We start from the raw sequence: 23,444 nt of genomic DNA on the forward strand, positions 1-23,444 counted from the left end.
GAGAGCAGACATTTATTAGGGCAGAGCCTAGAACTGGTAAGGATGCATTTTATGAAATAGAAATACAAACAAATAGCTGACACCAGAAGACAGAATCTCCCCTGGCTGTTTAGAAACCACTGGACTCTGGTTCTTTATGAAGACAACATGGCCCACAGAAATAGTTTTCCTGTTAATAACTGAGTCCAAAGCCCCGACATATTTTGGGCACATGTGAAAAAGGACCAAGATGTGGGTTCAGTGTTTGGCCTCTTTAATGACTTCATCCTGGCTTAGGATCAGGACACATGCAGAGTGGTTTTGTGTGTTCTACTTTCAATACCTGGGGGAGACATAGATACATAGCCTTCCTGTGGATTTCTAGCCACTCTCACCCACTTATCAGTTTCAACTTTCTGCTTTCTTGCTTGCCTACCTCCCTAACCTTTTTTTTTTCATTCCCTCAGAAGAAAGAACACAACTGGCTGAAGTCAAGAGGGGTGAATTCTGGTTCAGGCTTTGTAATTAACTGGTTATTCAAAATTAGGCAAGTTGTTTAATCTCTCTGGACTCTAGTTTCTTTATCTGTAAAATGGACATAGATTAGTATTTCCCCAATTCATGTCCCCCCAAATTTTAAGAACTGGAATGTACTGTGGATTTTAAAGAACCTGAGATACATTTTAGTAAAGTGGCATGTTGAACTTTGTTTTGCTGAGCACTGCTTAAATTCATTTGAGAACAAAGTCTCTTTAAAACAAAAAAAGCTCTCTAGCCATTTCTCGCAATTCTATGATATGAAGACAGTAAAATCTTTCTTGTGTCAAATATGTGCACTGGCTTTCAACTTTCTTTTTACTGTCCTTTTATTTAGAGGGGTTGGAATACAATAAACAACATTTCCCAGACTTCCTTGCAGCTAGAGTTCAGCATTTGAATTACATTCCACCAATGTAAGAAGGAGAAGACATTTCATTTCCTTCTCTGAATCCTGAGGGATACACTCTAAAGCTTATTTGAACTATGGGACTTTTTATATTTCCTCTCTTGGCAACACTTTCTCTTAGGGGAAGAGTTTATTTAGATAATAGGAGGTCTAGTTCATTTCTTCAGAGTTGGAATAAAACCCAAGAAATAGGCCCATCTCAAATCAGGAAAGGATGAATACTAGCTGGAATGCTCTTGTTGTAAAGTTCTCCTGGTCTTTTATAATTTTTTTCTGATTCAGTAAGACATAGTTCATCTTCCTGGGGTCTTGCAAGAATTCAACAAAGAGAAAATGATTTACAAAAGTTGGAACCATAAATCATGGTGCCCCATGGATTTTGTGGCAGCCATCCTGAGATTGTATTGAGCTGGGCACTCAGACATCATCCCCACTCAGAATACCTGTTGTTAATTTTATAGGGATGATTGTATTTCTCAGCACAATCCAGAACCACCTTAAGTGCTACTCCAGTTAAAGAAGATAGCTCTGGGAGAGCAGAGATAAAGCTTGAGCTCCCCAACGGCTCGATCAGCAACCTTGATCACAGCAGAATACCTTTCTCCCTCTTAGATTCACTTCGTCTAAAATTGACAAAGTACCATTTTCCATGGATGCCAGTACTTTAGACCAATAGGAGACCCTGTAGTTTAATGAGCTTTAAAATTGGACAAAACACTGGGAGTTAGACTCACTAGAACATTGAACCAAGAGAACCTCAGGGTGGCTGGCCCTTTGGCAAAATTGTGAAATGGGTAAAACATTTTCTCTTCCCACAAATCAGAAAAACTCATTTCTCCCATTAGCACCAGAAACCTTTCCCCTCTCGTTTTATCACCTACAGCTTTGTAGCATTGGAGTGCTATCTTCCTACCCGACGAAAGGAAAACAGCAAGTTCATTTTTTTTTCTGGGACTGTGGTTTCAACCTGACAGCTCATCAGAATTACCTGAATAACTTCCTTGAGTACACATGCCAGGGCCCCACACTGAGAAGCTGAACTCATTTGGTCTTGGATGTTGTGCAGGTATTCAAATTATTCAAAATCTCCTCGCCATGCTGCAAAGTTGAGAAGCAGCTGGGTGTTGTTACCTAAAAACATCTCTTCAAAGAGGATCATGGAAGGGGTTCCAGGGAGGAACTAATCTTGCTCTGCTCCTATTCAAAGTTTCCTTTAAGCGGTTACTACTGCTTACTTTTCCTTGCATGCTTCAAGCTACCCAAATGCAGGGCATGCCTTTTTCCGTAATAAGAAACTCAGAAAGTCCTTCAACAATATCAACAATAGTTCAACATAGAGATTCGTTCTAGTAGCTGGTACCCTGCTCTTGAAATTCCTTTGCTAATTCTGCTTCCTTGCCTGAAGATTGTCAGTTAACCCCACACTTGAATACCCCCAAAACCCCCAGATGCAGACTTCCTGGTCCCATGTTCGGCATCTAACTTTCTATCACTAGCCTGATAACATCAAATAATGAAAAACACATGGAATTTGAGGTAGATCTTGTTCAAGTCTTGACTCCATCGCTCTGGAACTCATTTCACCCTGGGAGAGTTATTCTGAGCCTTGGTTTCTTCATCTGTAAAATAAACATAAGATCACCTACTTACCAGTCTCATGCTTCACATGGTGAATACTCAACAAACATTAGGTGCCCTTTCTTCCAGACCCCATTTTTTACTTTACGCTAATTTCCACCAAACATATGTGTCTCCCAGATATAAAAAGTATGACAAGAAACTAAATGATTTCCAAAGGTAAGATTTGGGGTATCAGCAGGATGTTTTACATGCAACAGGAACTTTTTGTTGTAATTACAACCTACTAGTTCCCACTAGTTCCATCCTACCATAAGGGGTATGACCTTGGCATACAGGACAGAGATGAGACGGGAAAACTAATGAACAAGGTGGGAGGAATAAACAGAAAAAACTCTCTCATAGTCATTTGTGGGAGGCAGAAAAAGAACCCCAGAAAAGACCTAGAAAGGACAGATCACCAGATGTACAGCTAGGAAGCAGAAATCCTGAGTGGATTGGGTTTCAAACCACAGAATCTTAATTTGGGGAAAAAAGCATTAAGAACAATAAATAACCCAAAATGGCAAATTTAAGATTCAACTGTAACAGCTTAGGCACTTGTAAAAGAGAAATATTCCAGATGGCAAAGTGGAAGGATGAATTATAGTGAAGGAAGTGGCTAATATCCTGTTCAAGACTTTGAAGCAAAGCAAGCCAAGAACCTTCTCTGAAGGAGGAGCTTTGGGAAGCCTGGAATTTCCAGGACAGAGGAACAGGGTGCCATTTGATCAGGGCCAGCTGGCCCCACTGGCCAGCCCCTTGTGCATGGGTCCCAGCCATGATTTAAATTGCTTTCTGTCTTCGAAGAGGTTCTGAAACAGATGCTCTGGTGGCCTTAGGGGAGTGTCTGGAGTGACTACTTAAAAGTAAGGGACTTTATCTGATGTGGTCCACCTTGCCTCATTGCTTGGTTCAGCATTCCAAGGGCCTGGGTATGATTTCAAATTATTCCTGGTCCTTTTTCATCTTCTACCTCTACTTATGTAAGTTCACTCTAGTCCTGGAACAAGGAGGTTAAATCTGGGCAGGTGAACTGGGTGCAGTCGAAGGACTCTGGCTTCTCAAAATGTGGTCTTCAACTGGTGGCCTCAGCATCACATATGAGTTTACTGGAAATGCAGAATCCCAGATCTGCTAAATAAGAATCTGCATTTTAACACCATTTGCAGGTGTTTCATAATCATGTTAAACTTTGAGAAGCAATGTACTGTAAAAGCAAAAGAGAGATGTAGGTCCACAAAATGCCACTGTGCATTGAGGTGGTCTAATATTTTCAATAATGCTGAAAGTCATGGAGTTTACAAGTGTCCTAACAGCACTATCCAAGGCCTTGACTTTAATAGAACAAAAAATGCTTTTCATCCGAAATTAAGTCCAGGAGGAAAGGGCCATTCAGTGCTCAACCTCAGCTCTCAGTTATGCAGTGACTTTGTTTCTCCTCCTTCTCTCATGGGCCAAACTGATCCAATGGAAAAAAGTCACGGAATGCAAGGAAATGTTGATTGATTTCCCATCACACTACTGCTACTACTACTACTACTACTAAATTCCTTAACATGGCCTTGCAACACTTTTCATAGTCTGTCAACTGAATATGTTTTAGATTTTATTTGTTACCCTCTCCAACATACCTATTTTGCTCCAACCACCCTGGTTTTCTTTCTTTCTTTCTTGAATGTACCAAGTTCATTCCCACCTCTGAGCATTTCCAGACATTGTCTCCTTTCTGGGAATGTTGCTTGTTTCTTCACATATTGTCATTGGTGATTCCTCCTCATTTAGATCTCAGCACAAATGCTGTTTTCATAGAAAGACCAAACCAGCCACTCTGTATAAAACCCTACCCCATCAGTCTCTATTGCTTCATCCTATGTGATTTTCATTTCACTTAATGTCCCTTGATAGTCTCTTGTTTGTATTTACTAATTTATTTTCTATTCCCTTGCTAGATAAGATATAAGCTTTAAAGAGAAGAGAGCAGGTCCTTCTTGTTGATTGCTTTATCACAAATGCCTAGAACAGTGCCTGACAGAGAACATTTACTCAATGAATTTTATTGAATTTGAGTAGACGATAGAGTAAAAGTGAAACGACTTATTTTGGACTTCTGTGCATTCCTGATTTTCCTACTCTAAACCATACCACTTATTCTCACAGATAATTCAGAAGAGCTTAGAGGGCTGAGCCTGAGTTAATGATACTTTAGATTTAGTCTGAGGATTAAGACAGGTCACGTTTTGTTCACTTCAGAGCTGTGTGGTATTTCAATTCAGCATAGCTCTGTAAGCTCTTATTGTCTGCCTGCCCATGTGCCAGGCACAGTGAAATATAAAGCGGAAGGTAGCAAGGTTCCTGATCTTGAAGACTCCTCCTTAATAAGGCAGACAGGCAGATAAGCAAATAACTATGATGATGTAAAAGGTATGTATGTGCAAGATATTTGCAAAGTATAGATGTATAAAGACAAAGAGTTTAAATGAGAAGGGTTAGAGAGTTTCCCAAATGAAGTAATGTGTGATTTGGGTTTTATAACATAAAGAGGAGTTTTCCAGAGGGGTACAAAGGCAAAAGCCATTCCAGGAAGACCAAAATGGTGTATACAAAGGCACAGAAGTGAGGCAGAGCCCAGGAGAATTGCACATAATTTGCAAATTCCAGAACACAAAGTGCATGGTTTGGGCAGACATAAGGAAACAAGGCTGGTGAGGGAGGCAGGGGGTTTGTAATAAAACCTCTCCTTGAGGGGTTGAACCCTACTTAATGCTTGAGGTCAGATGCAAATGTCTCAAATGCATTTTTGCCCCCAGAGCCAACAGCGAGTTCAGCTGAGAACATGTTGAAACCTACAGCCTTCTTCTGTGCTCCCCTTGGGCACTGTGAGCACTGTGCCCAGCAATTTCAAAAGCCCCCACATGCTGGACCCATTAGGCACTGCATGCTCCACTGTCTGAGTCATTTCCCCCTCTGCCAATAGTGACTGAACCCAGAGGAACGATCCCCTAATTGAATTTGAGATGACTCACTCTAAACCAGGGTCTCGAAACTTGGAAATGTCAACAGCAATACCTTAGCAGTATGACTTTGGGTTCAAATTGTCCAGCCCCTTATCTGGAGAGTCAGTGGGAAGGAAGGGATGGAGTGGATGTATCTGGGGGAGTCGGAAGCAGGGGATGGATTTTCTTAGAGAGCTGAAAGAACAACAATCCACTGCATGTCATTACTTATTTGAGCTCCAGCTGGTAGCCAAGAGTTAAAAAAAAATGACCCTTAAGCATATTTTGTTTGGCACACCTAGTCTTGTTTACAATATTTGATCCAATATTTAAAACTAGGGAGCTTTTGCATTAAACTCTAGATTTCTGGATTCTCTCAAAGATTCTAAAGACCTGGCAATAGCCATCTGCAGGTGAAGAATGGGTGCCCCTTATACAGGCTGTGTGTTTCCAGGTTTTCTATAGTTCCCACCCCACTTTCATATTCTGATATCCCTTCACTTGCACCCAGAATGTTTCTTTAGTTTATTGTACTCTTTTGTCCTCTGTGGCATTTCAGTTTGCAATCCCTCTTCTAAAGATATCACTGAGAGGACAAACTGATCATTTTCGATGACCTTAGGAATGGACCTTAAAATATTATCTCTTTAGAAAAGTTCACCTATTCAATGCTCATTAGAAAAATAGTGCAAAAAGGGGTGTGGTGGCGCGTGGAAGTTACTAATGCCCATCCTCCATTTCTTTCCTGGCAGAATACATAATAGAGATATTTGAGACTGGAATTATATTTTCCTTATTGCTTTGTCTTATTTTTCCCATCATTATTGCATGATGGTGTGCATTTAACTGGCACTCATTAATTGCATTAAAGAATGGAATAGCACTGCTGGTCTATATCTTGTGCATCTCTTATCCCTCCCCAGGAAACCTGACTCTCAGGATGCTATGCAAAATGTTGTGCTCTTTCTTCCATCTATACATGTTTGAATCGTCCACTTCCTTCAATCTGCACTCATCTGCTCACTCTTCCAAGCAGAATTCCATGACTTCCCTGAACTGGAAATAATAGCTTTCTCTAATATCTTCTGAATTAGGACTTATTTGTTTTTCATCATGTAACTCCTTAAAGTCTTGGTTTCATTCTTTGTAAAATGGGAAAAATAATACCTAATTCATAAGATCATTATGTGTGTACTTGGAACATGGTGAAAATGATCATTGCAAACAGTTGTATGTCACTTTATGCCAAGAAACCTTCCATGTGTTTTGCCTATGTTGACTCATTTAATCCTCACAACATCCCTATAAGTTGGTAGTGATCACATTTTTTGGATGATGAAGTTAAGGCACAAAGAGGTTAAGGAATTGCTCAAGTCCACACAGATAATAAATGCTGGAGCTGGGTTTCAAACCTAGGAAGTTGAGTACAGAGTCTGTGCTCCAACCCCTAAGTAATATTGCCTCTCTTCTGAAGTGTCATCTCCATGTAGAATGGTCTTCTTTGTGTTAGAGTGCTAGTTGTCCTCTAATATCTATTCTTACCTTTCTCCTTAGATGTAGAATCCTTGTTTTTAGGTGAACATATCGCTGCTGGGAATGAAGATCATGTTTCCCAGCCTCCCTTGCAGCAACATGTGATAATATAACTAAATCCCCAAAGGAAAATTAACAGAAATAGTATTAACAACTACTGGGACTTGACCTTTGAGGGATATGTTCCTCTTTGAACCCTCCCTTATTTTGCTGCTAGAATGTGGATATGATGCCTATAGCTTCATCAGGGTTATGAGGTAGATGCCATGTTTTGAGGATGATGGAAAAAAAGATATTGAAGGAGTCTGGATCCCTGATCTTTCTAGAGCTGCCATATTAGCCCTAAACTTCTTACCTTTATACTTATTATATTAAATAAAGACAAACAAATATCTAGTAAAGCCAGTGCTATTCAACACTTTCAGTCATATGTAGCCATATGTAATACAGCGTGCCTTTAGAACACAGTTTGGCTAGCTAAACAGAAAGGCAGGGTGACAGAAGTCTCAGATGATATAAAAAAAGGCAAAAAGAATTTGCCTCACGGGATTAGGTGATCCTTCAGGCTCCTACACAATTTTATATTTATATGAAAAAAAACATAAGAGGAAAATAAGTTAAGAATGCAAGAAATATAAAAAAGATGTTTTTAAAAAGGATTGTGGGGAGGCTCAGTATGAGAGTAGAAAAAAAATTCATATTCAGAGCAGTAAAGAGCAGAACCGATGTTGCAGAAAATGAAATAAACAGTGTGGCAGACAAAGGTAAGAAGAGTTTAAAGAGAAAAAACAAAGTAGAAGGGGACAAGAGGTCTGAGGATGTGATTATGAAAGGGCAACCTGAGGGAATTTGTGGTGATGTAAGCGTTCTGTATCTTGACTGTGGTGGATATGTGAACCTACACATGTAATAAAATTGCATAGAACTATTTATATACACACGCACACACACAAACACAAGTGAATACAGGAAACCCTGGGAAAATCTGTATATGATCAAGAGATTGTATAAATGGCAATATCCTTGTCGTGATGTTATACAGCAATGCAAACTGTTACCACTGGGGAAAACTGAGTAAGGGTACATGAGAGCTCTCTCTGTATTATATTACCTGTGAATCTACAATTATCTCAAAATTAAAAGTTTAATTAAAAATATCAAATCCATAAAGATAGAAATAAATGTGGGGAATTAGAGACAAGAGAGAAGAGATCCAAAATATAGACAAATAGTGTTTTTAAAAAAAGCAGGGCTAAAAACAAGAATCTAAAGTAAAAACAGATCTAAATGTCTCTGTGCTGATAAAAAAAATGCCAGTATTCACTGATTGAAATAGCTCATTAAAATCAAGGCTTAAAGTAAGAAAAGAAATCCATTCTTAAACACACTGTGTAAAACTTTCCATATTATGAGGATTGCATTCAACAATGGCAGTCAGATGGAGCAACCAGGAATCAAGAACACATTAGCATCTTTAGGGGCCAGAGAGGAAGTTCTTAGGCTGGCAGGCAATGGGGAACCCCTCCTCCCACTACTTGCTTTAAGCCCCTTAGAGACATGGACTGGTGACAAACCTGAAAATGCCACTGAATCACAGATGTTTCAGAAGGAATATTTGCAATGAGAGAAAGCTTTGGTAAAAGTCTCTACCACTCTGAATGATTTTCTGCTATTCATAAACAATTCCTTAGAAAACATGAAGGCATACAGTTCTTACTTATGTGTGGATCTTGGTATAAGGCAAATTTAATCATCCCATATTTTTCCTCAGAAACACTTTTTTAAACCTAATTCATGCCTTCTGTCAATAGACATTTATGGAGCAGTTACTAGGTGTGAAGCAATAGGTATGTTCTAAAAAAAAAAAATCACATCACTCATGTTTCATAACCTGAGCAGCCCATTAGAAATGAGCACATAATACTAACAATGAAAGCTATGATTTATCAAAGTAGTATAAGCATGCCAGACACTGCAAAAGTCCTTTCTGTGTTTTTTTTTTTAATTATCACAATAATTACATTAAAGGCAGGATTGGGATTTTACTCTAGCTTTTTGTGTCCCAATGTCTATGTTATTTCTCTATGCTTACTGTCTACCATTGTTCAAGGTAAAGGTCAAATCACACAGTCACCATAAAATCTTCTATAAACATGTATATATTCAACATTCATTCATTCTTTCCTTCAACAAATATTCATTGGCATCATCTACATACCAGGCTTGATGCTAGGCACTAGGTTACAATGATGAAGAAAACCAGACAAGAATCCGGCCTCAAGGAGCTTCAAGTCTAAAGGGGAAAAGCGGAAGTAATCAAATTATTAAATTAATGTGGTATCGTATTTATCTATGGCCAGTGTTACAAAGGAAAGATACATGATTTTTGAGTGCATATAGAGGAACAGATTTGATCTGATTGGGGAAACAGGGAAGACTTCTCCAAGGAAGTGACCCTTGCAAAGAAATCAAAGCATGATTAAGAATTACCTGATTGAGGTTTGGGCTTATTGTAAAAGGTCCTAGATTGTAAGCTTTTACAGCAGGCACATATATTCAGGAGGTGTAACTGTTAGTTCTAAATCCTGAGATACCGAGCTGTTTGTATCTAACATGGTCATTCCCAGAGACTTCAGGTCTTACTGTGACACCTGAGACTCAGAATTAGAGCTCTGAAGCTATGAAAGTCAGCAGTACCCCATACAGGAACTGTTTAAAAAGTTGAAAAAGTGATCAGACACTGAGTAGAGATATGAATGAAGCTGATATGGATAGGACTAAGGTATATCAGAAGACTGGGTAATATTAGATGATATCATTCATGTTTTAAATCCTGGGATAACGACTCCCAGGGGTGCAAACCTCCCTGGCAATGTAGGACAGAAATCCTGGCATCAAGCATTCTAGTTTGCTAGCTACTGGAATGCAATACACCAGAAACAGAATGGCTTTTAAAAAGGGGAATTTAATAAGTTGCTAGTTTACAGTCCCAATTAAAACAAGTCTATAGAAATATCCAATCAAAGGCATCCATTTCAGGGAAAGATAACTTGGTTCAAGAAGGCCGATGAAGTTCAGAGTTTCTCTCTCAAGTGAGAAGGCACATGGCAAACACAGTCAGGGTTTCTGTCTCAACTGGAAGGGCACATGGTGAACATGGCATCATCTCCTAGCTTTCTCTCCTGGCTTCTGGTTTCATGAAGCTCCCCAGAAAGCATTTTTCTTTTTCATCTCTAAAGGCCACTGGCTTGTGAACTCTGCTTCCCGTGGCTATGTCGTCCTGCTCTGCTCTTTCTGAATCTCTTTCACTCTCCAAAATGTTTCCTCTTTTATAGGACTTCAGAAGCTAATCAAGACCCACCCAAATGGGTGGAGACATGTTGTCACCTAATCCAGCTGAACAACCACTCTTGATTAAATCACATATCCAGAGAGATGATCTGATTATAGTTTCAAACGTACAGTATTGAATAGGGATTATTCTGCCTTTATGAAATGGGATTTAGATGAAAACATGGCTTTTCTAGGGGACATATATCCTTCCAAACCAGCACATAAAGGAATTGAGAAAATCTTCTCGACCAAAAAGGGGAAGAGAGAAATGAGACAAAATAAAGTGTCAGGGGTTGAGAGATTTCAAACAGAGTCAAAAGGTATCCTGGAGGTTATTCTTACACATTATATAGATAACCCCTTTTTAGTTTAGGGTGTATTGGAGAGACTGGAGGGAACTGCCTGAAAATGTAGAGCTGTGTTCCAACAGCCTTGTTTCTTGAAGCTGATTGCATAATGATATAGCTTTTACACTGTGACTTTGTGATTGTGAAAGCCTTGTGTATGATTTTCCTTTTAACTAGGGTATGAACAGATGAGTAAAAAATATGGATAGAAAAGAAACAAACAATAGGGAGAACAAAGGTTAAAATAAACTGGGTAGATGCAAATACTACTGGTCATTGAGAAGGAGGGATGAGGGGTATGGTATGTATGTGTTTTTTCTTTTTTACTTCTTTTTTTTGGAATGATGCAAATGTACAAAAAAAAAAATGATCATGGCAATGAATCCACAACTATATGATGATATTGTGAGCCACTGATTATATACCATGCATGGAATATTTGTACGTTAAGAATGTTTGTGGGTTTGCATGCTGTTTTATTAATAAAAACGTTAAAAAAAAAAAAAAAAAAGAGTTGTCTGACGAATGGAAGGAATATACCCCAGGAACAGGAAACAATGTGGATAAGTACCTTGGTGGGAAGGGGCCTTGTAGTTATGTTGGACCGAAAGAAGGTCACTGTGGAAAGAGTAAGGGAGACTGTGGGGTAAGATGAAGATGGAAACACAGGAAGGGCCAGGACATACCAACCCTTGTAGCCCTTGTATGGTGTTTTGTCTTAATCTTAAGAGCAAGGAGAGAACATGGGAGGGGGTTAGGAAAGTAGTGAGGATGACAGGAAGAGTTTTGAATTTTCAGATGATTAGTTCTCTTGCCCCCTGATAGCCAAAACTGTGTGAACTTCTTATTATATTCTGCCTTATATTACTTATCATGATATCAAGTGACAAAATCCTATCTTCCTAATTAGAGGATAAACTCATTGAAGGTTGGGTCTGTCTTTTTAAGCCATATTTTACTGTGCCTAAAACTCCCAAATAAGATGCATGCTTATTTTAAATGTTCCATTAAGGAAGAGAAAGCACTGCTAATTAAATGTGCCAGTTAACTTAAAATAGCATCTCTACTCCAGAGATTTAAATATGTGAAACAATGTACTTCTTTAATTCAATAGAATATGCTTCTGTTGACTTTCTATACTGCATAGTACAGTGTTGAGTCTATAAGTCAAGAGGGGGGAGTGCTGAACTTCAAATGAGAAGACTGAAGCTTGCCATGTACCTAAAGACTGTTTCTAGCACATGTGTGGACAGGAATCACTTACCCTTTTTGGGTCCCAGTTAATTTTCCTGTAAAATGACCATATGATCACCAAGCTTTCTCCCAGCTTTATTTCTTCTTGGTGCAACAACAACCTCTTAACAGATCTAGGGAGACAATTTTGAGGGCTTCCTCTATTGGAGAAGGCTCTTTCTAGGAAAAAGCATTATCAAAGCCCCTACAACTCTCAGGTAGAAGATAGTAGAGAATGTGCCTGGATGTCACAGAGCCCTGAATTAGAGACAGAAAACCAAAGGTTAAAAAATTCCTATGACCACTTGGAAGAGTGATCCAGAACCAATAGGAAATATCTAAATATGAGATTTATAAAGATGTTTCACACAACCATGGGAATGGAGGAGTCCAAAATCCGTAGGGCAGGCTGTGAAGCTGGAAACTCAGTTGAAGGGTCTTAACAAACTTCACAGGAGAGGCTCACTGGCTGAAGAAGCAGTGAAAATTTTCTCTTCTTCCTTAAAAGCCTACAACTGATTGGAGCAAATTCAGCTGATTGGATTACTGCATTTGTGGGATGAGGGCCCCTGGCTGATTGTAGATGTAATCCACCACAGCTGCAATCAGCTGACTGATGATTTAATAAACTAGCCTCAGATGCATCAGCCAGTCATGAAATATCCTTGCAGCAATGGTTAAGCCAGTGCTTGCCTGACCAGACAACTGGGCATCATCACCTGGCCAAGTTGACACTAGAACCTAACCATCACGCTATGGAAAATGACAGAATAGGAGGCTCCTGGAATTGCTTCCTCCACCAAAACAATGAGTAAACAAGAAACAAACTATCATAAGCAACTATTTCAGAATTCTGGAATAGGCACTTACAGTAACCAGTGTAGTGCTTATGAAGGGAGAGGCTGCTGAACTTTGGTAAGAGAGTGGTATGCACAGACCAGCTACTCTCCTTCATTCCTCAGCCCTGCTGCAGCCCTGTAGACAGTGGTCCATATTCTTAGAGTGTCTGACTGGTGCCAGAGCAGTCAGTACAGACCTTGTCCTAGAAAAATATGGGGCTGTGTACCTTCCTTACTCTGTTGGTTCCCATAGATGCTTGATTTGTTTAGGCTCTCTCAGGCTACATAAGCATTCCTGGCAGTGTAGAAGGGAAGACTTAAAAAAGACATACACCATGTTTTGAAAAATCCGAACATTTAAGAAATCTCTTTTAGGTCACAGGCTGACCATAGAGATAAAAGAACAGACAAACAACAATGAATAGACATGGCAAAAATAGTTTGGAAAAGTCACTATACAAATGGAATAATATACTCTCCAACAAGCAACATAAACAGTTCATGAGAAGGGAGAGAATCTGGTTTCCAGAATAATCATGTTATAATACTCAAAATATCTACTTCTCAACAAAAAAAATTACAAGTCAGGCAAAGAACAGAACAATGTGATTCATTCACAAGGGAAAAAAAAAAAGAATTTGACAAAAACTATCCCTGAATAAGTCTAGCTGCCCGAATTACTAGTCAAAGAAATGAAATCAACTGTTCTAAATATGTTCAATAAGGAAAGCATGGACAAAGAACAAAGGAGATCAGGAGAATAATGTGTGAACACATAAGAAATGTCAGTAAAGTGACAGAAATTATAAAATGGAACCAAATAGAAATTCTGGACTAGGGAAGCACAACAGCTGAAATTAAAAAAAAAAGAAAAGAAATTCATTGAGTGGTTCAATGGCAGATTTGAACTATCAGAAGAAAGAATAAGAGAACTTGAAGTTAAGGAAATTGAAATTATCCAGACATCAAAGTATAATGAAAAAAATCACGAAAATGAGAAGAACCAGCGGGATCTGTGGGAAACCATCAAAGATACTAACATGCATCATGGGAGTTCTAAAAGGAGAAGAAAGAGAGAAGGAGACTGAAAATACTTGAAGAATTAATAATAGCTGAAAACATCCCAAATTTGATGAAAGACATGAATCTATACATCCAAGAAGCTCAGTGAACTCCAAGCAGGATAAACTCAGAGATCCACAGTGAGACCAACAGTGTCAAATGTTGACAGGCAAAGACAAGGAGAAAATCTTGAAAGTAGAAAAAGAGAAGTGAATCATCACATACAAAGTGTCTAGGAGTTTGATAGTTTTAGCTCTTATTTTGCATCTTTGATCCATTTAGAGTTTATTTTTGTACACAGTGTGAGGTAGGATGTTATTTATATTTTACTGCAATAAAAATGTTACTTACACACACACACACAAAAACAACATCCAGTGACCGAGAAAAGTTTATGTGGGTTCCCTGTTACCCAGAGTTGGAAGAAAGGCATGGACTGTTCCTTGAAATAATTGTGTTTCCACAGTGATTTAGAGTCACTTACTTCACATACTCCTCTGCTTCTGAGATAGGAGCAGATTATCTCCGATGAGGGGTCAGATATGCATGAAAGAGGGTAAATTTGTCCTCAACACTTTCCCACATCTGCTTCTTGCACATGACCTTCAGTGCCTCTGGCCTCAGGCATCTGGCATCCCACCCTGTCTCCTCATAGCCAAGAGCACCTCTTGCCTCTGGTACTTTCTTCAGCCCTGTGAGCATTATTCCGCAAACCCTTAATTCCATTCTGCATCCTTCCCTCTCAGTTGGCTTCATTTTCTAAGTGTTTTCAAAATTGAGAATAGGGCTGGAGAATTTTTGTGTAGCATAGGTAATAAATCTTGTGAGTATCTGAAACATAACTTACTGACGGATAGATGAAACGCCTGTCAAGTACAAGACATGTAACTTCCAGGAGCCATCAGAGTGAGCTGAGAAGACATCTGACAGTTGATTTGTTGGTTAAGACAATATTGAACTTCCTCCATCCCCAATTCCCTCCCCACACCCCATATTAACTTTCTTTCCCCTCTAAATCAATGATCAGCACAATATTTATAAGCTGAAGGTCTCTGGGGGAGCTCAACTCCAGTGTCATCCATTTAGAAGACCTCATCCATTAATGCCTCATGAATTGCTGCTGCCCAAGGCCAAGACTCTGCTCCAACCTGGCCCCTCTTCTCCAGCTTGCAGGAGTTGGGTGGAGGTTGAACGTCCTCATCAACAGGAAGATACAGTGGTCCTAGGATCCCATTCCTGTCATCCAGTCTGCTCACGCCCTCCTGTTCTCCATAGCTACTACTTTCCAAAGCTTTCTCATGCCATACTTGCCCTTCTGGGGTCCATGAAAACGAGGGCAAGATTGAAATTCAAATTTCATGCAACATCCAGTGTGGAATAACAATACTAGTAATCATGATAATAACTTCCATTTATTGAGAGCTCTTTGTATCCCCAAGTTGATGTTAAGCATTTTACAAGCACTTTTCTCTATTTTTTTTTTCTTAACCCTCATGTCAAGCCTAGAAAGTAGCCATGAATATTAGCTCAATTTTACAGTGAAGACTGAGATTCACATAGATTAAGAAACTTTCCAAACAGGAAGAGGTGGGACTGGGAATTAAACCCATATACAGCCAGGACCCTTAATCACTTAACCACTTTGATTAGTGTTCTTAATCACTTTGCTACTCTGACTTCTTGTGTCTGGAAATTAGAATGGGTTTGTTGATGGTTGAGGGAACTTTCCTTCCATCCGGGAACTCGAATCTGTCCTGAAAATTAAACAGGATTATGGAATTAGTTTTTTACATTAGAAGACATTAGAGATTTTCTCATCTTTCTTCTCACTTTACAGATGAAGAATTTGAGGACCTGGTACTGCAAAAGACCTACCAGTGGATGCACAGCTGCAGTCAGAGCTCTGCACTAAATCCAGATTTCCAGAGTCCTAAGCCATGGTCTAAGGGAAGAAGAGAAAAGTAACTATTTTATTATACCAGTGGTTCTTAACTTGAATGAGCATCAGAATCACTTTGGCAGGCATTAAAACACGCATTGCTGTTCCTGCCCAAGGGTTTCTAATTTAGTAGGTCTGAACTAAGACCTGAGAATTTTCATTTTAAGTTCCTAGGTGGTGCTGTGATCCAAGAACCACTCTTTTTATTTTTATTTTACTTTTTTATTATGAAAAATAGCACACACATATATATAAGCAATAAATTTCAAAGTGTACTGAAGCAATTAGTTTAGAACAGATTTCAGAGTTTGGTGTAGGTTACAATTCTACAATTTTAGGTTTTTCCTCTAGCTGCTCCAAGATACTGGAAACTAACATCAATATAATGATTCAGCTGTCATACTCATTTCTAAATCCTGTCTTCTTGGTTATAACTCTACCTTCTCCTTTGATCTTTCTCCCACTCTTTATGGGTATTTGGGTTATGTCCATTCTAACTTTTTCATGTGGGAAAGGGCTGTCAATAATATGGGATGGGGGATAAAACTAGCTGATACTCTGGAGAGGCTGGCACCTCTGGGTTTCAGGACTTATCTGACCTAGGAACAAGAACCACTCTCTTTAAACCCAGAGGATGCTGTAATATCAGGTGAGCTGGTTTCTGACAGTGGTCATTGAGTAAGAATTGACTGAACCTTAATACAATGAGTCTTAGACTTGGCAGTATATTGGAATCACCCGGAGAGACTTAAAAACCCACCAGAGAGTGATTTAATTGGTCTGAAATACAGGCTAAGCATTTAGGATATTATAACATCCCTGGATGATTCTGATGTGTAGTCAGGGTTGAGAACCACTCCAACTTTCTAACTGTGGGAATGTTGTATAAACTCTTGGTTCTTTGGTTTCCTCATCTATAAAATGAAAAGGAAAATAGTTCTTTGTATGGTGTTGTGAGTATTGAATAAGACAGTAAATTTAAAACAGACATGTTCTCAGCATTTAGTAAAAGTCATGTAATGTTGACTGTTGTCTTCATAGTTGTCATTTTGTTGTAGATGTAGAAGAACTGTTCCTCTTCTTTAAAAAGTTCCTGTTATGGAAAAAATTTAAAAAGCAGAGAGAATAACATAATGGATCTCAGTTTCACCTACTGTGAACTTCAGGACAAATTTGGTTAATCTATTTCACTCTGGTACATTCCAGTAATTTTTAAGCAAATCTCAGATGTTATATATTTTTTAAATGTTACCTTTTAAGTAATTCTATGGGATAACTATTAAATATGCAATAAGTACCTACTAAGTAATACATACTATTTAAATATGTATTTTGAAAATATCAGTCTGCTTTTAAAGAAAAGTATAGCTATGATATCATTATAATATTAAAAAACAATAATTCCTTAATAAAATAAAATATCCTGTCAGTATACAAATTACCCTATCTTGTAAATCGAAAAAAAAAAAAAAACAATGTTTATTTGAATCCAAATCAAAATAAGGTCTATACATTGGAATTGATTCATCTGACCCTTAAGTTTCATCTAACTTACAGACTCACTCCTCAGTTCTGTCTGGCATCTCTCTTTTTTTGCATGGAAAAATTATATAGTTTTTCTGGTAATGCTTCCCAGAGTCTGGATTTTGCCAATTGGACCCCCCATGGTATAGTTTAACATGTTCTTCTGGACCCTGTATTTCTTGCAAATTACTTGTTAAATTTAGAGACTTGATCAGGCTCAAATCTGATTTTCTGGCAGAAATATGCCATAGGTAATGCTGTGCACTTTCATTAGCAGATACATAATCTCTGAATGCCCTCATTTTTGTGCTGTTAGCAGCTACTAATGCTTATTGCCTAGATTCATAATTTCATTAGGCTTTCAAAATGGTCATATTCTAATTCTTCTTCTGTTTTTAAATAGCGCTTTTCTTTCCATACAAGATTAAGAAAAAATAAAGGGGTGTTGGGGAGGTTGCAGGGGTGGGACTTATTGGAGTATACCGGGATATTGCCACAAGCCGAGGCTTCATGCAGAACGATTAGTCTCAAAAGCTATAAGGAAATATGGAAATTCTCTCTCTTCTCGCTCTTCCCAGCCTATTGCCTTAACAAGTTTGGCTTTCTAGAGTTAACTACAGCTGCCCCTACCCAACTTTACATTTCCACAATCAAACTACTTACAGAGACATTGTGCAAGAGTATTTCAATCTCAGACTCCCAGGGAAAAAGGACCTGACTGATCTAGTTTGGGCTGATTAATTATGACCATCAGAACAGTGTGGCAGGGTCACATAGTGCAAACATGCCCACTTGTAGGTGAGGTGAGAGAGAATTCTTAGAGAAGAGTGTGTAAGTTGGGTGAATGATCCAAAGTGTTGGCTTCAACTGCATTGTTTATACATTGATGAGTGTTTCCTCCAAACTCTTCAAATGAGCTTCACAATCCTACAGAAAATGGCCAATAGGGCTAACCTCTTAGAAATCCTACAGACCTCAACATGACGAAGACTAAACTCATCACCTTATCCCCAAAACTTGTTTCTCCTTCTTCATGCCTTAGTTCAGTGAAAGGAACAATTAACGTAGTGTACCTTTTTTTTTTTTTTAAATGTGAGAATCACCATAGACTTCCTTCTAACTCCACCCTTTTCTTCTTGTCTCATCTCACTTGTCAGCAAATTCACTGATTCAACCTCCTTTAATTCCATTTGCATTTGTCCCTTCTGCTCCATTTCCACTAATGGCCACTGCTTTGTTCATTCTCCATCTCTTCTAACCTTGATTAGTATCACAGCCTCTTAACTGGACTCTCTAGCACTTGGAATGGTTCCTTTCCAATTTATTTGCCATACCTCTTACAAGAGCCATATTTCTAAAGCACACTTTAGCATCACTGGTTAAAATCCTTCAGTAGGCCTCTGTAGCTTTGGGGATAAGAGTTCAAATTCCCTATATTTGCAACCATGTCCTTTGCCATCTAGCTCCTGACCACTTCTCCAGCTTTGTCTCCCTCACTCTGTCACGTTCAACATACTGTCTGGTCACATGGAAACATTTGCAGTTTCCCAAATTTGGCAAGTTATTTCATGCCTCTCTTGTTGCTTTTCTCAAGCTGTTTCCTCTATTTTATCTGGAATGCCTTAACTCCCCTCACCACTCTTTTTCATCCAACCAATGTCTTATAGCTCCTCAAATCGCAACTCAAGGCCCAACTTCTGTGAGAAACTTTGTAGAAAACATATTTAGTTTGACTTTTTATCTCCAGCGCTTAGCGCAGTTCCTGGTATAGAGTAAGAATTCAATGACCATTTTATAATATTAATAAATAAATGTATTGTTGAGTCTTTGGACAAAAGTGCCTGGGCTTGTTGCAGCTCAATTTTCCAGATGTTCTAGACAAACTGCCTGTTTCTCAGAGAACATTTTCTTCTTAGACAGGATCCCCATTCCCTATTGTCTCTTCTGACTGCTTCTCCCAGCTCAGTGCCTTTCAGTTCATTGACCACAAGGTCAATGAGAGTGAATTCAGACAGTCTTGAAGGCCAGCTCTGCTACTGGGTACCCTTGTAGGCAGCAGGGAAACCAGATAGGTACTGGAGAGTTCAAAACAGAGTCCTGGGATCTCCAGGGAGCACAGATGGTACCTCCTTGCTTGACTATGGCAAAGTCCAAAATCTTTACTGATCTCTTGGGGTCTAGGATTAGAGTCCTTAACACGAGGCCTACTCTGATACCTGTAGCCCACATTAACTACTTACTTGACCACTCAGGACAGTTTTGTTTGTATTTTTCTGTCACTCATTTTAGTACATTGCCTGTTACTCTTTACCTATGGTCTAGTTTCTCTGTTTCATGTAAGCATTGTGTAAACAAAAAGCATGTTATATTTCTAGATGGGAGATGTATCAGAAACTTGATTTGTTTTTAAAGCAACAAATCTAGAGTTTATTAACTTATTGTTCCTAAAGTAAAAAAAAAAAGATGAGAAAATTCTAGAACACATGATTGAAGAGTGATTCATAAGATATTTTTTAAAAGGTGAATTTGTAATCATCAAGAGACCACTTTGGTTCACTGACGATAAATCACGCTAAATTAACCTAATTTGTTTTTCCAGTGGAATTTCTAAGCCAGTAAACAAAATTATGATAACAATTCATATCAATCAAGGATTTTGCAATTCATAACACATTTCCCATATATTACCTCAGCAAGATAACCATGGCATTGTGGATTGATGATGGATGTTTAAGTAAGAGAGATATGAGTTTGAATCTTGGTTCTTCTATACTTCTCTGGGTCTCTTTTCTTCTTTTGTATAATATCTTTAAAATACATATAAGAAAAAGACAATTCCAGTACACTTATTGATACATGACAATACCTGCAATTTATGGAGAATCCATTATAATTATCACCATTTTAAGTTTTCTCAATAAGCTTTAAGGAATGTAATAGTGTTGTCTTCTTTGTGAATGAGCAAATTGAAGATAAGTTTAAGTAATCTTCCACAAGATACATAACAGATGTGTTAAAAAACATAGCTGAAGCCCTGTACTCTGCTGTACTCTTTCCCCTGTGTCATGGGGAAACATGGATATCTTTGCATTTCTGGATTTTGCAAGAACTGAGCATGTGAAATGGTAAAGAACTCTGAGCTGGTTGATATTATGTGTCGAGAGTTCACAGCCATTTGACTGGCCAGATCTCCAAAATGTTCATTAAAATCCACCTTAGTGGCAGGGGGTGGGTTCTCACTTCACCCCACAGAGCTCTGGTTTGGCCTATCTTCCTCAATAATTTAATAAACGTAAATGAATAAAGGGTATTGTGTTTACATCTGGGAACAGAGATTGTAACAAATATTAAGTGCGCTGGACATCAAAATCCAGATTTATTCATTTTTATTTTTTTTTATTTTTTTTATTTTTATTTTTTTTTTTTTTAAAGGAAAGACAGAGAGAAGGAAGGAAGGATAGAAGGAAGGAAGGAAGGAAGAAAGGGAAACATCTCCAAACATTTTCTTGCTTTATTGTATTTTGTTTTTCCGTTTTTGTTACATGGGCTGGGGCCGGGAATCGAACCGAGGTCCTCCGGCATAGCAGGCAAGCACTTTTGCCCGCTGAGCCACCGCGGCCCGCCCATTTTTATTTTTATATTTTTATTTATTTTTTGCATGGGCAGGCACTAAGAATCAAACCCAGGACTCTGGTATGGCATGCGAGAACTCTGTCTGCTGAGCCACCATGGCCCGCCCAAAATCCAGATTTATTTTAAAGGAACGTGGCAAAAAGAATGGGTAAAAAACAATGAAAACAATTTTATCAGGGAGGACGAAAAAGTTCTATTTTTTTAATTAAAAAATTAAACTTCATGAGTGTGTAATTCGGAAGACATCTCTTAACCCAACAACAAATGTGAAAATGACTTGAAGGTTTAAGTTGATTGCAAGTTCAATATGGATCAAAAAATATGGCGACAGCTGGTTGCATTCAAAGCACCTTAGCATCACACACAATGGAGGTTACGGACTCGAAGTGTTCTGGGCTGGTCAGTTTGCACCTGGAGTTTCACATTTAAATATGGAATACCATATATCAAAAGAAACGTTGACAAATTGAAGGCCATCTGGGGAACAATCCCAGGGTGGTGAGAGGTGTTCAAAATCATATCATGTGAGAATGGAAGACATGATAATGAAGGACCCACCTGAAAGAAAGATTTGACATAAAGCCTGTGTAGATTTAAAAAGTGGATTAAAAACCAAGGCAGATATCCTGCCAGGATCCAATAGCAGTGAATGATAATGAAGGCTGCCATTTACTGAGCACAGAGAGAGCTAGGCTGTGAGCTCCTATGTAACCTACATACTTTCATTCTTATTAATAGCCCTTGGAAACTAAAAAGACCTACCTTCAATTTCTTTCTAAGAAAAGAACCTTAGAAAAATTAAAATAACTTCCTCAAGGTCATAAAACTTGTAAGTTCCTGAGCAGGGACACACCCTCATAACCCTATGATTTAGTCGTTGTTTTATGTACCAAAGAGCCTGAGTTGACCGCATTTGCCAAAGGCCTAAGGCATCTTCATGGCACCTAGTTTGTACTGGGACATGGGCAATGCATTTTACAAGCACAGATTATTTTAATACAATAATGGGATACGGTACCAGATTTTGTAAGCTAGAAATCAAAATCAAGATATCAGCAAGACCATGCATTCTCCCCAAGACCAGCATTCTCCCCAAGACTAGCATTCTCCCCAAGACCAGCATTCTCCCCAAGACTAGCATTCTCCCCAAGACCAGCATTCTCCCCAAGACTAGCATTCTCCCCAAGACCAGCATTCTCCCCAAGACCAGCATTCTCCCCAAGACCATGCATTCTCCCCAAGACCAGCATTCTGGTGCTGGCCTGCTGCAATTCTTGGGGTTCCGAGGATTGCATCTCTGTCTCCTGTCACATGGTGATTTCTCTCTCCCTATGCCAGCTCTTCACTGACTTCCAGCTTCTGGCTCCTTTCTGTGGCTTTCTCTAACTTCCAGCATCCAGTTTCTTCTCTTCGTAAAGCCTCCTGTGATAAAGATTAAGACCCACCCTAATGCAGTTGGCCACACCTTAACTAACAATAATATCTTTAAGAGTGCTGATTTACAATAGGTTCACACCCACAGAAATGTGGATTAAGATTAAGAACGTGTCTAAATTGGGGTTCAAATTCAACCAGCCAAGTAGAGAAAGTAAGCTGCTCAAGATTACATATAAAGTAGGTGGCTGAGGGATGTATAAGTACTGTGATTAAAACCCAGGTCTAGGTGGGCTGCAATGTTAATGCTACCTTTCCCCGAGAAGCAGAGAGAATTTTCTACCAACTACAGGTCTACAAAAAGGCCTCAGGCAGGTCCAGACAGAAGCTAGAAGTGCCTGTGTGAGGATAGACATGTGACCTGAGATGCCTGGAAACTCCAAGCCTTTAGGATCCCTCTGGTTTGCTTTTCAGAGTCACTCTTCCTAGGGTGTGCTAAGCACCAAGTAGGCGCTCAGTAAATAGCTGCTGACTTGAATGGAATAGAAGTCAGCTCCCTAGAAGGAGACTCCTCGGTGCGTTGCTGTGGGATTTGTGGCTTTGGAATTGAGCTTTCTAGCTATTTGTGTCAAGGGTGAATTACAGGGAGGCGGGCTTCTCAGCACAGCTAGCAATTAGAGTCCAACCCACAAATTCATACACTGGACCAGCTGCTTGCGTGGGAAGGGGAAGGAAGGAGAAGGATGGAGGCACCTTCAAGGGGCAGCAGAGTAAAGTAGGGGCAGCCCTGGGCAGGAGCCTCAAGAGCTGTGGCCACAAATACAGCCTGGACAGTTGGCTTGGGTCATGACTTCGATTCAGATGTTTATTCTGCCCTGTCTCCCAGGCCTCTCCCTTCCTGCCCTGAGGGCTGTCAACTCCGGCAACCTATAAGGTGAGTAATTGTTTACAGATTCTCAGAAGAAAGAAATATTTTTGGACTGAGATTTACCCTGGAGGTAAGAGATACCTTCCCAGCAGTACTATGGGGAAGCCCCCTCCCTTTACTTCCTCCTACAGTCTAAAGATCATGATCCATTAAAAAAAATC

General features: G+C 39.1%; 1 long non-coding RNA gene across 1 annotated transcript in view; it reads right to left on the reverse strand.

Moving 5' to 3' along the window:
* Positions 1-15,186: 15,186 nt before the first annotated feature.
* The window catches only part of LOC143664596 (uncharacterized), a 42,239-nt gene continuing 33,981 nt past the window's right edge, over positions 15,187-23,444 (reverse strand). The window contains exons 2-4 of the long non-coding RNA XR_013166537.1: positions 20,037-20,155; positions 15,761-15,827; positions 15,187-15,639 (exon numbers count right to left, since the gene is read on the reverse strand). This is a non-coding gene — a long non-coding RNA (uncharacterized LOC143664596). The remainder of the gene's footprint in view (positions 15,640-15,760; positions 15,828-20,036; positions 20,156-23,444) is intronic.

This window comes from Tamandua tetradactyla, chromosome 20 (assembly GCF_023851605.1).
Source record: "Tamandua tetradactyla isolate mTamTet1 chromosome 20, mTamTet1.pri, whole genome shotgun sequence".
NCBI classification, from domain to species: Eukaryota; Metazoa; Chordata; class Mammalia; order Pilosa; family Myrmecophagidae; genus Tamandua; species Tamandua tetradactyla.